Source organism: Eptesicus fuscus, chromosome 1 (assembly GCF_027574615.1).
Source record: "Eptesicus fuscus isolate TK198812 chromosome 1, DD_ASM_mEF_20220401, whole genome shotgun sequence".
In the NCBI taxonomy this organism is placed as follows: Eukaryota; Metazoa; Chordata; class Mammalia; order Chiroptera; family Vespertilionidae; genus Eptesicus; species Eptesicus fuscus.
Window position 1 is genome coordinate 45,903,648 of NC_072473.1, and position 15,065 is coordinate 45,918,712.

Here is a 15,065-nt window from a genome sequence, read left to right on the forward strand (position 1 = left end):
GTCCCATTTGTTTATTTTCTCCTTAGTCTCCATTGCCCTAAGAGCTGTGTCTGTAAAGATATTGCTACGACATATGTCTGCTATTTTGCTGCCTATCGAGTATTATAGGATTTTTATGGGTTCCCATCTTACATTTAAGTCCTTTAGCCATTTTTAATTTGTTTTTGTGTATGGTGTAAGTTGGTGATCTAGTTTCATTTTTTTGCATGTATCTGACCAAATTTCCCAACAGCATTTATTGAAAAGACTGTCTTGACTCCATTGTATGCTCTTGCTTCCTTTGTCAAATATTAATTGAGCATAATGGCTTGGGTCGATTTCTGGGTTCTCTTTTCTGTTCCATTGGTCTATATGTATGTTCTTGTGCCAGTACCAGGCAGTTTTGAGAACCATGGCTTTGTAATATATACTGAGTGGCCAGATTATTATTATCTCTGAAAGCATAATAATCTGGCCACTCAGTTTATACATATTAGAGGCCCGGTGCATGAATTCGTGCATGGGTGGGGTCCGGCCAGCCTGGCCAGGAGGAGGGGACATGGACAGTTAGCCGGCCTGCCTGCTGGTCGAACTCCTGGTCGAGGGGACAATTTGCATATTAGCCTTTTCTTATATAGGATATACACTGAGTGGCCAGATTATTATGCGTTCAGAGGTCATAATAATCTGGCCACTCAGTGTAGCTTGATATCTGGTATTGTGATCCCTCCAACTTTGTTCTTCTTTCTCAGGATTGATGTGGCTATTCAGGGTCTTTTATTATTATTATTATTATTCCAGATGACTGTTTAGAGAGTTTGTTCTAGATATTTGAAATATGCCATTGGCATTTTAATGAGGATTGCATTGAATTTATAGATTGCTTTGGGTAGTATGGACATTTTAATAATGTTGATTCCACCAAACCATGAACATGGTATATTCTTCAATTTGTTTATATCTTCCTCTATCTCTTTTTTCAATGTCCTGTAGTTTTCCCAGTACAGGTCTTTTACGCCCTTAGTTAAGTTTATTCCTAGGTATCTTAATTTTTTTGTGCAGTGGTAAATGGGATTGTTTTTTTGCTTCTCTTTCTGTGAGTTCATTATTGGTGTATAAAAGGCCATAGATTTCTGAGTGTTAATTTTGTATCCTGCTACATTGCCAAATTCATTTATTAGGTCTAGTAGTTTTTTGATGGAGTCTTTGGGGTTTTCTATGTATAGTATCATGTCATCTGCAAATAAGGACAGCTTTACTTCTTCTTTTCCAGTTTGGATGCCTTTTATCTCTTCTTCATGTCTGATTGCTGTGACTAGCACTTCCAGTACTATGTTGAACAGGAGTGGTGAAAGTGGGCATCCCTGTCTTGTTCCTGTTCTTAGGGGGAAATGAGTTTAGTTTTTGCCCATTGAGTATGATGTTAGCTGTAAGTTTGTCATTTAAGGCTTTTATTATGTTGAGGTATGATCCCTCTATTCCCATTTTGCTGAGAGTTTTTATCAAGAAAGGGTGTTGGATTTTGTCAAATTCTTTTTCTGCATCAATTGATATGATTATGTGATTTTTGTCTTTCAGTTTGTTTATGTGATGTATAACATTTATTGATTTATGGATATTGTACCATCCTTGCATCCCCAGAATAAATCCCACTTGGTCATGGTGTATGATCTTTCTAATGTAATGCTGAATCCGATTTGCTAGAATTTTGTTGAGGATTTTAGCATCTATGTTCATCAAGGACATTGGCTTGTAGTTCTCTTTTTTTGTGTGATGTCTTTATCAGCTTTTGGAATTAGGGTAATGCTGGCATCATAGTAAGAGCTTGGAAGTGTGTCTTCCTCTTAAATTTTTTGGAATTGTCTGAGAAGAATAGGTTTTAGTTCTTCTTTGAATGCTTGGTAGAACTCTGCTGTAAAGCTGTCAGGACCAGGGCTTTTGTTTCCTTGAAGATTTTTGATCGCTACTTTAATTTCTTCAGTAGTTATCGACCCATTCAGGTTTTTTGATTCTTCTTTATTGAGTTTTGGGAGCTTGTATTTTCTAAGAATATGTCCATTTCATCTAGGTTGTCCATTTTTTGTTTGGAATAGAGTTGTTCATAGTATCTTCATATATAAAAACCCTGAGTTGTAATGACCAGTAATGACCAGTAACGACTGAGGCTTGACCAACTGGAAGTCAGTCCAGAAGTCAGCCCTGCAGTCAGCACTGGGTTGCCGTGGCGACCTTCACAGCCGCTGCCACATGCTGTGGGCTCGACTGGTCACCTCCCCCCAGCCCATAGGGGACTGGCTAGCCACAGCAGGTGGCAAGCAGTGAGTGGCTAGTGTTGGGCCAGCCCCTACCCTCCCCCGACCAGCAGCGCAGTGGAACCTGTGCCAGATGGAGGTAGGAGAGGTGCGTCCTGCATCACGCCAGGTTCTCAGACCCCTGCGCCAGCATCAAGGCCTCGGATACCAGCACTTTGTTATCTGCAACAACTCCGCAGCCCCGGTGCTACCCAGACAGAAGTTTTGCTTGCCTCACCTATCCAGCCCGGAGCCAGTTTCTCCATCTACTCTTGCCACCTGCTGCCCACCCGCCTCTCAGACACACGAGCCAGGGACTCACTGTAGGGTGGGGGCAGATGCTCCTTCCCGCCCCCAAGGGTCCGGCCTCAGTGGCACCAGAGCCCATGACCTGTCCCTGGGAGGGTGGGTCCGGGCTAGGGATCCACAGCCCCTCCTCTTTAATGTCCCACCCAGCAGTGGGGGAGGGGGCAACCTCCCTCCTTTCCAGGCCCCATCCCAGCGCAGAGGCTGGGGCACATCTCCACTCCCAACACCCTCTGAAACCCTGAGAACAATGCCCACTTGCCCAGCCGGGACAGGTGCCTCAGGCTCCCTACCCTCACAAGTCCGCACCTGGCCTTGCCAGTGGCGCCGCTCCCCTCAACCATCAGCCCGCCAGCACGGGAGGAGAGAAGAGGAGGAGGGAAGCTGTTGGTGCCACTCTGTCGGGTTCAGCTGGCCTGCCTGAAAGCTCTGCCTGTGTGCCTCCCTGCTTCACCTCTGCTGAGGGGACCCCACCCCTGATGCGTGTTCATCAGGGTTGCTGCCATCTTAGGAAAGTCAATGCCCGGCTGACTGCCAAGGCCTCAGGCAGTAGATGCCCTGCGGTTGCCATGACAAAGAGGTCATGGAGGGTCAAGAAACTGCCTCTGGTTGAAGCAGGTGCTGTGGGAGCAAAGGGATAAAAAAAGTGGTTATGTCCAATAGCCATCTAACTCCACACGTGGTGTGTGAATTAGTTATTGTTAGAACCGAATTTAGTACTGGTGTGCCCCATTTTAAGCAGATCCCCCAAATAGACTTACTATGTTGATAATTCACTTTACTACAGAAAGAATGCACAAAGATTCTTGAAATAAGCAAAATATTTTGCACCTCATAGCACGAAACGTTTAAACATCATTAAAAATAATCTCAATGAGTAAAGGGAATTGATATTAACAAAATCTAATATATCCAATTCAAAATGTCATTTAGAAATGCATCTTCTATGTAAAATCAAAGTATGGGATCTAGGGCTTGGAAAAAGCAACTTTACTCTGCTCTACCTGCTCATCCCCTCAGCCTTATGCTTTGCACAAAAGTCTCAATAAAGAGATGGAGCAGAAGGAAAAGTAATGCTTCATGGCACTGAAATTTATGTTTCTTTAACAAATATTATAAAATTTGTATTAACTTTGTGCCTGTATTATAGAAACAAAATACAGCTTTGTCCCTATCTTCAAAGGCCTTAAAGTTTCTGTGAGTTCCTGGTAAGGTAAACCCGTAAATAGCCAAAGAAGGAGCAGGTTCCAATACAATTCTTATTATAAAAATTACTGAGTAAAAATCTGTCCTCACTCTCCCTCTAGAATAAGAATTAAAAGGAGCAAATAAATATAATGAAGGAATCCGAACTCCTTTGGGGACCCCAACCCTCAGGGACTAACACAGGTTTTGTGAGGCCTAAAGTTTACTGAACCTGAAGGACTAATTTTAGGGGGTGGGGGGAGGATTTTTTAAATAAGGTTCAAAAATGACTTTATTTAGAATAAGAAAATAAATTACAAATAACTGTAGGCTTGGGGAATCTGTCCCTTTCTCTTTTAAATCATTTCAGGCAAAATGCTGCTGGTTGTAACTTGCTTGCTCTCTCCCCCAGAACAAATCCAGCTCTCACAGGGGCTCTGAAGCTTTTCCATAAAAAACAAACAAACAAACAAAAAACCCCACAAACATTTCAACAACACTCCTTTCTGGACAAAATTCATTCTTTTTAGATTTTTTAATTTTATCAAAGTAGTAAATACATAGTTCATAATGTATTTTTTTTTCCTAATAGGTATGTAGTGTAGTGGTATATCATTGTTGTTTTTATTCTATTGTTGACACTATTATAGATGTCTCCCATTTCCCCCTCTTTACCCTCTTCCACTCAGCACTCCCACCTGTGGCCATCACCACACTTTTGTCTATGTCCATCCCCCTCCCCTCGGTCAGTCCCTCCCATCCTATATAATAAAAGGCTAAGATGCAAATCGACCAAACGGTGGAACAAGTTGCTATGATGCACACTGATCACCAGGGGGCAGACGCTCAATGCAGGAGCTTCCCCCTGGTGGTCAGTGCACTCCCACAGGGGGAGTGCCACTCAGCCAGAAGCCCTGAGCTGGGCTCATGGCTGGCAAGCCTCTCCCGCCTCCGTAGCAGAGCTAAGGATGTCTGAATGATGGCTTAAGCTCACTCCCCGTAGGACATCACCCGAAGGCTCCTGGACTGTGAGAGGGCACAGGCCAGGCTGAGGGACCCCAGCCATATGCACATTGGGGGTGACCAGGCTGGCAGAGGAGGGCCATTAGGGGCAACCAGGCAGGCAGGCAGAGGCAGTTAGGGGCGATCAGGCAGGCAAGGGAGCAGTTAAGAGCATTAGGCAGGCAGGCAGGTGAGTGGTTAGGAGCCAGTGGTCCTGAATTGGGAGAGGGATGTCCGACTGCCAGTGGTCCTGGATTGGAAGAGGGATCGGACCTAAACTGGCAGTTGGACATCCCCTGAGGGGTCCCAGATTGGAGAGGGCAAAGGCCAAGCTGAGGTACCCCCACCCTCGTGCATGAATTTCATGCACCAGGCCTCTAGTTTTTTCATAATCATTTGTATTTCTGTGGGATCAGTTGTTACTTCACCTCTTTCATTTCTGATTTTGTTTATTTGGGTCCTCTCTCTCTGCTTCTTGGTGAGCCTGGCTAGAGGTTCATCAATCTTGTTTATCCTTTCAAAGAACCAGCTCTTGTTTTTGTTGATCGTTTGTATTGTTTTTTTTTTTTTTGTCTCTATGTCGTTTATCTTTGCTCTGATCTTTATTATTTCCTTTCTTCTTCTTAAGCTGGGCTTTTCCTGTTGCTCTCTTTCTAACTCTTTGAGTTGTAGGGTTAGATAATTTATTACCATTGTTTTTTGTTTTTTGAGATAGGCCTGTAGTGCTATGAACTTCCCTCTCAAGACTGCGTTCACGGTGTCCCATAGATGTTGGATTGTTGTGTTTTCATTGTTATTTGTTGCCATGATGCTTTATATTTCTTCTTTGATCTCTTTGGTAACCCAGTCATTGTTTAATAGCATGTTTTTTATCCTCCAGGTGTTTGATTTTTTGATTGTTTTTATTGTAGTTTATTATTAATTTTATGCCATTTTGATCTGAGAATATGATCTGCTTGATATGATTTCTATCTTCTTGAATTTGATATATGGGTCATGTTTTCTTATCCACTCAGCTAATCTATGTCTTTTGATTGGGGCATTTAATCCATTTACATTTAAAGTTATTCTTGATAGGTACTTGTTTGTTGCCATTTTTATTCTTTATGCCTGTGTTCCCTCTTCCATTCCTATTTCTTCTTTTTACAGCAGACCCTTTATCATTTCTTGCATAGCTGGTTTGGTGGTGATAAGCTTCCTTACTCCTTTTTTGTCTGTGAAGCTCCTGATTTCTCCCTCAATTTTGATTGATAGTCTTGCTGGGTACAGTATTCTTGGATTCAGACCCTTGCTTTGCATGACTTTGTATATTTCATTCCATTCCCTTCTGGCCTGATGTGTTTCTATTGAGAAATTAGTCGTTAGTCTTATGGGGGGTCCTTTGTAGGTAACTTTCTGTTTCTCTCCATATAAACTTTAAGATTCTTACTTTGTCATTGGTGTTTTCCAATTTAATTATAATGTGTCTTGGGTTTGGTCTTTGGGGTTCATCTTGTTTGGGACTCTGTGAGCTTCTTGGACTTGTGTGTGTTTTTTTCTTCCTGTATCGGGGAAGTTTTTTGTCATTATTTCTTCAAACAGGTTTTCTATTCCTTGCTCAGTTTCCTCTCCTTCTGGCACCCCTATTATGCAGAAGTTGTTTCGTTTGGTGTTGTCCCAAAGTTCCCTTCTGTTTTTTAAATTTTTTTTTCTAGAGGCTGCTCTGGTTGGATATTTTTTCCTACCTTGTCTTCTAGCTCACTGAGGCATTCCTCCACTGTTTCTAGTCTACTGTGGATGCTTCCTATAGAGTTCTTTATTCCAGTGATGTTATTTTTTATTTCTTCTTGGTTCTTCTTAATTTCCCCTTGGTTCTTACACATATTGTTGAATTTGTCTTCCATGCTTTTCAGCAACCTTATGACCATTGCTCTGAATTCTTCTTCTGTCATGTTGCTTGCCTCCATTTCGTTTACTTCCTTTTCTGGTGATTCCTCCTTTTCTTTCATATGTGAGTTGTTTCTTTGTTTCCCCATGATCACTCCTTTCAGGGTGTCTGGTTATGTACCTCTCTCTCTCCTGTGCTGACTTTCTCTAGGCAATATCTGACCTTTCTGTCCACAGATTGCCTCACCAGCTGTGTTTAATTTGCCAGTTCTGGGTGGGTGTTGTTCCATTCAGCTGTTCATTCTATCTGCTCTGTGAGAAGGCACAGGGCCCATCTGCGTTTTTGGCACTGCTTTGTCTCCCCCTGGACAGCCTGCGGTCAGGGAGGTTGGAATACTGGTGTTTGTTGGTTCGCAGCTGAGGCAGCTGGTCCCTGGGCATTGTGGTTGTAAGGTCCCAGGAAGTATCTGAATTCTCCCCGGTTGAAGATAAGGCTGGGCTTCTGATCACAGCCAGTCTCTCGATCACAGCTTGTATCCCCTTCAAGGTGGCATGGTCTCTTCAGCACAGTCAGCCATTTTGGGAGAGATTTCAGCAGCAGTAAAGGCTGCTTGGCCAGGGGAGTCCGGTTCGCCAGTCCCCAACAGTGCCTTGTAATATAGCTGTCCCTCACTTACAAATACAGACACTCCCCACATGTCCACATACTCTTTTGTTCTTTAACTCACACATTATCTTGCAGCCTGCCATCCCGTTGGCAGCCATATTGGATCCCTCTTGAGTTAATTTTTTTATAAGGGTGTAAAGTCTGTGTCTAGATTAATTTTTTTGCATGTGGATTTCCAGTTGTTCCAGCACCATTTGTAGAAAAAAAAAGTCTTTGCTCCATTGTATTGCTTTTGCTTCCTTGTCAAAGTTCAGTTGACTATATTTATGTGGATCTATCTCTGGGGTCTCCATTCTGTTCCATTGATCTATTTGTCTATTTTGTCCATCTCCAATATTGTGTTGGCTATTTGGGGTCTTTTGCCTCTCCATATAAACTTTAAAATCAATTTGTGGATATCCACAAAAGAACTTGCTTGGATTTTTTTGAGATTGTATTAAATCTACAGATAAAGGTTGGAACTGATATCCTGACAATATTGAATCTCCCTATGCATGAACATGGAATATCTCTCTGTTTATTTAGTTCTTTTAATTTTTTTTAATGTTTTTTTTTAAATTTCCTTATTGATTAAGGTGTCACATATTTGTCCTCATCCCCCCATTCCCATCCTACACCCCTCCCCACGGATGCCCCAACCCCCTGTTGAACTTAACCATTGGATAGGCTCATATGCATGCACACAAGTCCTTTGGTTGATCTCTCCCCCCTCCCCCCAACTTCCCCTATCCTCCCTCTGAGGCCCGATAGTCCGATCGATGCCTCCTTGTTTCTGGTTCTGTTCTTGTTCATCAGTCTATGTTGTTCATCATTTCCCCTAGATGAGCAAGATCATGTGTCACTAGAGATATACTTATAAGAACTGAATGTGAGACGAGCAATAATAGTTATGCTGACAGGCAAATGAATCAGTCTGTAGTGAGTTTCTTTCTGGACCAACAGTTCTTTAGAGACCCAATTTCAATGTCCACCAGTTCCTTATGTGTACATGGCAGCACTGACCCCTCAGCTCTGGATGGTGGACAAATGGTGGTAACGGAGGTCCGACTCCCTCTGGTTTGGTCTCGGCCAGACCCAGGGGCACGGCTTCACCCGGATTCAGGGGCACATGGCCTCACCCAGACCCAGGGGCGCGTGGCCTCTCCCAGACCCAGGGGCACGTGGCCTCACCCGGACCTAGGTGCGCGAGGCCTCACCCGGATCCAGGGACACATGGCCTCACCTGGATTCAGGGGCGCGTGGCCTCTCCCAGACCCAGGGGAGCGTGGCCTCACCCGGAACTAGGTGCGCAAGGCCTCACCTGGACCCGGGGACACATGGCCTCACCTGGACCCGGGGGCGCGTGGCCTCTCCCAGACCCAGGGGCGCGTGGCCTCTCCCGGACCCAGGGGCACGTGGCCTCACCCGGACCTAGGTGCGCGAGGCCTCACCCGGACCCGGGGGCGCGTGGCCTCTCCCAGACCCAGGGGTGCGTGGCCTCACCCGGAGCCAGGTGCGCGAGGCCTCACCCGGACCCGGGACCCAGCCTCACCGAGACCCAGGGGCGCGTGGCCTCACCCAGATCCAGGGACACATGGCCTCACCTGGACCCGGGGGCGCGTGGCGTCTCCCAGACCCAGGGGCGCATGGCCTCACCCGGACCTAGGTGCGCGAGACCTCACCTGGACCCGGGACCCAGCCTCATCCGGATCCAGGGACACATGGCCTCACCCGGACCCGGGCGCCAGCCTCACCCAGACCCAGGGGCACATGGCCTCCCCCGGGCCCGGGACCCAGCCTCACCCGGATCCAGGGGCACACGGCCTCACCCGGACCCGGGATCTAGCTTCACCTAGACCCAGGGGCACGTGGACTCACCCAGACCCAGGGGCGCGTGACCTCTCCCAGACCCCTGGTCACGTGGTCTCACCCGGATCCAGGGGCACACGGCCTCCCCCGGACCCAGGATTCAGCTTCACCCGGACTCAGGGGCGCATGGCCTCACCCAGACCCAGGGACGTGAGGCCTCACCTAGACCCAAGGGCGTATGACCACACCTGAGCCCAGAGGCTCGCAGCCTCGCCTGGACCCGGGTCTCAGCGGGGTTTCGTCTTCTTGATCCCAATTCCTGTTGGTCAATTCCCTCTCAGCAATTCCTTTGGTCATTTTCTCAGAGCTCCAGGGTGGCTGCTGCAGAACTCGTTGGGCGGCGGGCTCGGCGAAGCTCTGGTGTGCCCGGTGTGTGGCGGCGGGCTGGTCCGGTGTCGCTGCGTCGGCCCTTGGGTCTGCAGCGGTGGCCGGTCGCCGAGCGTGCGCACCTGGCCGCTTCCGGGGCGTTGAGATTCTTGAAGGACTCGGAGGTCAGCAAGTGCGGAGTCTCCCACCCCATGTCTCCCAGGGGCTCGTCTGTCCGTGCTCGGCAGCAAGTGGAACTGTCCCCTCATCCGGAGACCGCTGGGGGAACTGCGCCGAGCACGTTCCAGGCCGCCATTGTGTCGCCTGAGCCGTAGTTCTTAAAGTGTGGACTTTGGGTCACCGGCGTCAGCATCATCCCACGTACCCCTCTCTTTTATTCTAGTTGTAGAGCATCTGCTCAGCCAGCCCTCCGGTGGTTCTGGATGGTGTCTGCTATGCTCTCCCGTCGTAGTCTCAAAATTGTTTTGGTAGGCAACGATCAGGCTTCCGCCCTATGCCTCCATCTTGGTCCTCCTTTGTATAGTTAAGTCTTGATTGTTGTTGGTGTCACTGGGAGGAATTGTCCTCCAGGCCAATTGGCCGTGAGGACCCTCTTTGTCTATATAGGAAGAGTTGCTGTGCAGGAGACATGTTTATGGGCCGGGTCTTGATGCAGCAATGCTTTGGTGCTCACTGAGTCTGCCTCCTGAATGTGTCCCTTGTGCGAGTGGTTGAAATCTGGTGTCATCTCACACTGACCACTGGATGCCCTCGTTTCTGGGTCTCCAATGTAGTGTAGGTCAGCTACTTCCTGAGGCACTCAGCAGGGAAAAGCCTCTGCTCAGCTTGGATGGGGCGGAGCTACAGGGTGGAGCCTACAACCTTGGCTTCCTGTCAGCCCCGCCCTATGAGGTTCCTATGTCTGTGTCCCTCTGTACTCCTTGCAAACACCTCTGAGAGAAACGCGCCCTGGAGTTTCGCCCGCTGCCAAACAGTCTAGTCTCTCCCCTAATGAATCTGGATTCCCAGATTCTCGCCTGGAACTGGGTTTCAGTGTAGTTGGAACTGGGTCTCAGCGCAGTCTGGCGCTTCAGCGGCACAGGCAACCTTCCCTCTTCTGCGCACCTTTCCGTGCGCGCCTCTGGAGCTCTGCCTTTCCGCCGCTCCTCTGTGTCTGTGCCCCACAGCCCAGATTCATTCCCCCAGCGTGCGCCTGGCTTCCCAGGGTTTCGCCCGGAAATGGGGTTCAGTGCAGTCGGAGCTGGTGTTCAGCGCAATCTGGAGCTTTTATCTCCTTCCTGCTAGTGAACGCCGGCCAGGCCGTCAGCCGCCCCTTCCTCTCCGGCTCCGTCCTCCCCGCACGCGCGCTTGCTCGTGTCTCCGCCTGTGTCTCCATACCTCAGGCTTTTATGGCTCCTCTGATTATCCTTGTGGTTTTCTCTTTCCTTCTAGTTGTGGGCATTTCAGTCCGCCAGCTTTCCTGTGGTTCTGGATGATGTCCGTTTTGACTTTTAGTTGTATTTTTGAAATTGTTGTGCCCGGCTGTAGGTTAGGTGTTTAACCTATGCCGCCATCTTGGTTTTCCTAAATTTTGTTTTTAAGCATTTTGTAGGTTTACTCATATAGAGTTTGTACATATTTTGTAAAACTTATACCTAAGTATATAATTTTGGGGGGAGCTAGTGTAAATGGCATTTGTTTTAATTTCAAATCTCACTTGGAATTTGTTGGAATATAGCAAAGTGATGGATTTTTCCAGAAGATTTTTAGTTGATTCTTTCAGGTTTTCTATATAAATGATCATATCATCTACAAACAAAGGCAGTTTTATTTCTTCCTTCCCAATTTGTATACCTGTTATTTCATTTTCTTGTATTATTGTATTAGCTATAACTTCTATTTTAATTTTTAAAAGGAGTGTTGGGAGGGGACATCCTTGCCTTGTATCAGATCTTAGTGGTAAAACTGCCAGTTTCTCACCATTAAGTGTGATATTAGCATTAGGTTTCTTAATATATATTTAAAAATTAATCTAATTTGTGTTTTACACTTTAAATTTGAAATAATTTTAAATTCACAGGAAATAGCCAAGATACTTCAGAGAGGTCCCATGAATCTTTCTTCCAGTTTCTCCCAATGGTTACATCTTATGTAATTATGCTACAATATCAAAACCTGGAAATTGGCATTGGTACATTACATGTGTTTAGTTCTATATAATTTCATCACATGTGTAGGTTCGTAAAATCACCACCATAATCAAGATACAGAACTATTCCATCACCACAAAAATCTACTTTGTGCTACTCTTCATAATCCCATCCATTCTACTCATCCACCATCCCTAACTTCTAGCAACTACAAATTTGTTTTCCATCTCTATAATATTATTTCAAAAAAGTTATATAAGTAGAGTCATATAGTATGTGACCTTTTCAAATTGGCTTTTTCACTCAGCATAATTATATGAAGATACATATTTAAAGTGAGTTTCTTGAAGACAGCATATAGTTTGGGCATTTCTTTTCAAATTTTCTATCCAGACATCTGCCAATCTCTGTCTTTTTGAATTTTAAAAAATATTTTCGATTAGAGTTGACATTTAATATGGTGTATAGCATAGTATACAGCATAATGATTACACATTTATATAACTTACAAAGTAATTCCCCCAATAAGTCTTGCAGTAAACTGACACCATATATATTTATTAAAAGATTGACTATAGCCAAAACCGGTTTGGCTCAGTGGATAGAGCGTCGGTCTGCGGACTGGAAGGTCCCAGGTTCGATTCCGGTCAAGGGCATGTACATTGGTTGCGGGCACGTCCCCCGGTGGGGGGTGTGCAGGAGGCAGCTGGTCGATGTCTCTCTCTCATCGATGTTTCTGGCTCTCTATCCCTCTCCCTTCCTCTCTGTGAAAAATCAATAAAATATATTTTAAAAAAAAGATTGACTATAATCCTTATGCTGTACTTTACATCCCCATTTTGTAATGATCAATTTGTACTTCTTAATCCCTTCACCTTTTTCACCCAGCCCCCAACTTCCTTCTGATACTCTGTATCTGTGAGTTTGTTTCCACACATAAGAGAAATCATATGGTGTTTGTTTTTCTCATTTGACTCATCTAGGTCCATCCATGCTTTTACAAATGGTAAGATTTCATTCTTTTTATGGCTGAGTAATATTTCATCGTGTATATGTACCACATCTTCTTTATCCATTCATCTTTTTTCCCCCTAACAGTAAGTTTATTTGTAATTGGAGTTAAGGATTATTTTAATGCATGCTGAGAAACAATAATACTCCAAACTTCTAGGTTACTATCTTATAGGGAATACAAGACAATGTTAGAAGAGGCTTTGGCACACACAACTATTGTAACAAGATTATCAGAACACACTATTAAAACCTTATTATCAGAACACTCACATATTACCTACTTTTATGTCAGATCAGCTTCATGGACAGCTCATCTTCTAGTTTCTCACTGGCTATTTGAGTAAATAGCATTCAAGGTTAAACATTATGACTGGGCAGTAGGGAAGAAATATAGAAGTGGTAAGCATCACAACATTTCAGAGTCTACATATACTAATACAACAGTAAGATTAAGAAACAGTATTTCAATTTCTTTTCTGAAACATTTGGCAATGCTTAGCGCATGAGAAGACACTGCTTTGGCCTATCCACACTTTTCAGCTTTTGAAAGTGTTTCCTGGCATTGCGGATGTTATCAGAGTAGCTGCAGAAGGAATAGATGGATCAGACATCACAACCATCACATAAGTGTTGGATGTAAAGATATCAATAAAAACAGCAAAGTTAGAGTTTCCAACTTCCATGCTCTGGAAAGAAGCAGCCAGCTTGCTGCAGCTCAACTTAATGTTGCTGATTTTTTAAAATCTGTGGGCATCACGCTGCTCTTTACACTGATAGTGAGAAATCACCAGAAAAGTAGCTCTCTCAAATAGAAGCACTTCATTGGCCTTGATCATTTTAGCAAAATTCCTCAGGTTCATTTCTAGCTGCTGAACATTGGTAATCAGCTGATAAACAATGCTGGACTAAGCCTTATAGAGAGTTTCATCCCAGATAAATGTCCAGAAGCAAGAACATTCCAGTGGGCGAGACAAACGCTTCAGATCTTCCCACTCTTTAAAAATCAAATCCCGCTGATCCTCCTGTACCAGATCCATCTCGTACACCAAGCAAAAGATTTTGGCATCTGGAGAGTTCTGCAGAATGGTCTCCAGGCATGACTGGTAACAGTGCATGTCCTTTTCCAGTTCGTGGCTCTCCACATCAAAAACATAAATCAGAACCTCCACATTTTGGAAGATGTTGTCTTGTTGGCTAGTGAAGTCGTTTTTCATGAAGGTGTCCTGTCCACCACAGTCCCACAGGTTCAACACCAGGTTTCCCAGATATCGAACATGGGAATTTTCTACATCAAATGTCCTTGTATTTCCAACAGAGTCTCTGAGAGAGTAGGTGCTCAAACTGCTATTAATTTGAAGACTATGTAAACGGTCTAGTATTGTTGCACCAAGTTGATGCGTGTCTCTGGCAATATAACTTGCAAAGATAATAGATCTCATGCTGGTTTTACCAGACCCACTTTTACCCATCAATAGCACGTTTTTCTTAAAGGCTGTATTTGCCAGCACCCATCCTACTCTCTGGTGACGTGAAGGCAGCTTGGAGCGGACTGGCTTGTGTGGCTTCAGGGAGCGTGTTGAAGGGACAAACACCAAGGTCTCTGTGCTTGGCCCCTCTCCTGCACCAACTGCAGACACCATCTTTCCTTTTCTGGGTTGAGCCTCCATTCATCTTTTGATTGGTAAATTTCATCAATTTCCATTTAAAGTAATTATTGATAGATATGTACTTATTGACATTTTAGTAATTGTTTTCTATTGTTTTTGTAGTTCTTCTCTGTTCCTTTCTTATTCTTTTGCTCTCTTGTATGTTGATGACTTTCTGTAGTGTTGTGTTTGAATTCCTTAATCTTTATTTCTTGTAGAGTTTTGGTTTGTGGTTACCATGTGCTGCATAATTACCAGGCTGTGTGTATAGCAGTTTATTTAAACTGATGGTCACTTAAGTTTGAACACACTCTAAACATACAAATATTTTTATTCACCTCAACCACATTTACATTTCATAATTATTTTTTACTTCTTTTTTTGTGTGTTTGTGTGTATACCTTAATTTACTGTTGTAGTTATATACAATCTTCCTACTTTTACATTTTAACCTTTATACTACTATTAGTGTTGGTTGATCTACTGATTTTACTATGTGTTTGCCTTTGTCAGTAAGAATTTGTCTTCGCAATATTTTCTTATTAATACTTTTATTTATTTATTTCTTTAAAAAGTCCTTTTAACATTTCTTGTAATGCTGGTTTGGTAATGATGATATCCTTCAGCTTTTTCTTGTCTTGGGATCTATCTCTCCTTTGATACTGAAAAAAAGCCTTTCTGGGTAGAGTACTCTTGGTTTTAGGTTCTTGACTTTCATCACTTTCAATACTTCATGCCAATCCTTTCTGGCCTGAAATATTTCTGTAGAGAAATCAGGTGAAAGTCTTACTTATTAATTTATTTT

General features: G+C 44.3%; 1 protein-coding gene and 1 pseudogene across 1 annotated transcript in view; both read right to left on the reverse strand.

Moving 5' to 3' along the window:
* The window catches only part of SLC16A2 (solute carrier family 16 member 2), a 170,966-nt gene that overhangs the window by 23,455 nt on the left and 132,446 nt on the right, over window positions 1-15,065 (reverse strand). The window lies entirely within an intron of this gene.
* LOC129149108 (ras-related GTP-binding protein A-like) lies at window positions 13,110-14,515 on the reverse strand (annotated as a pseudogene).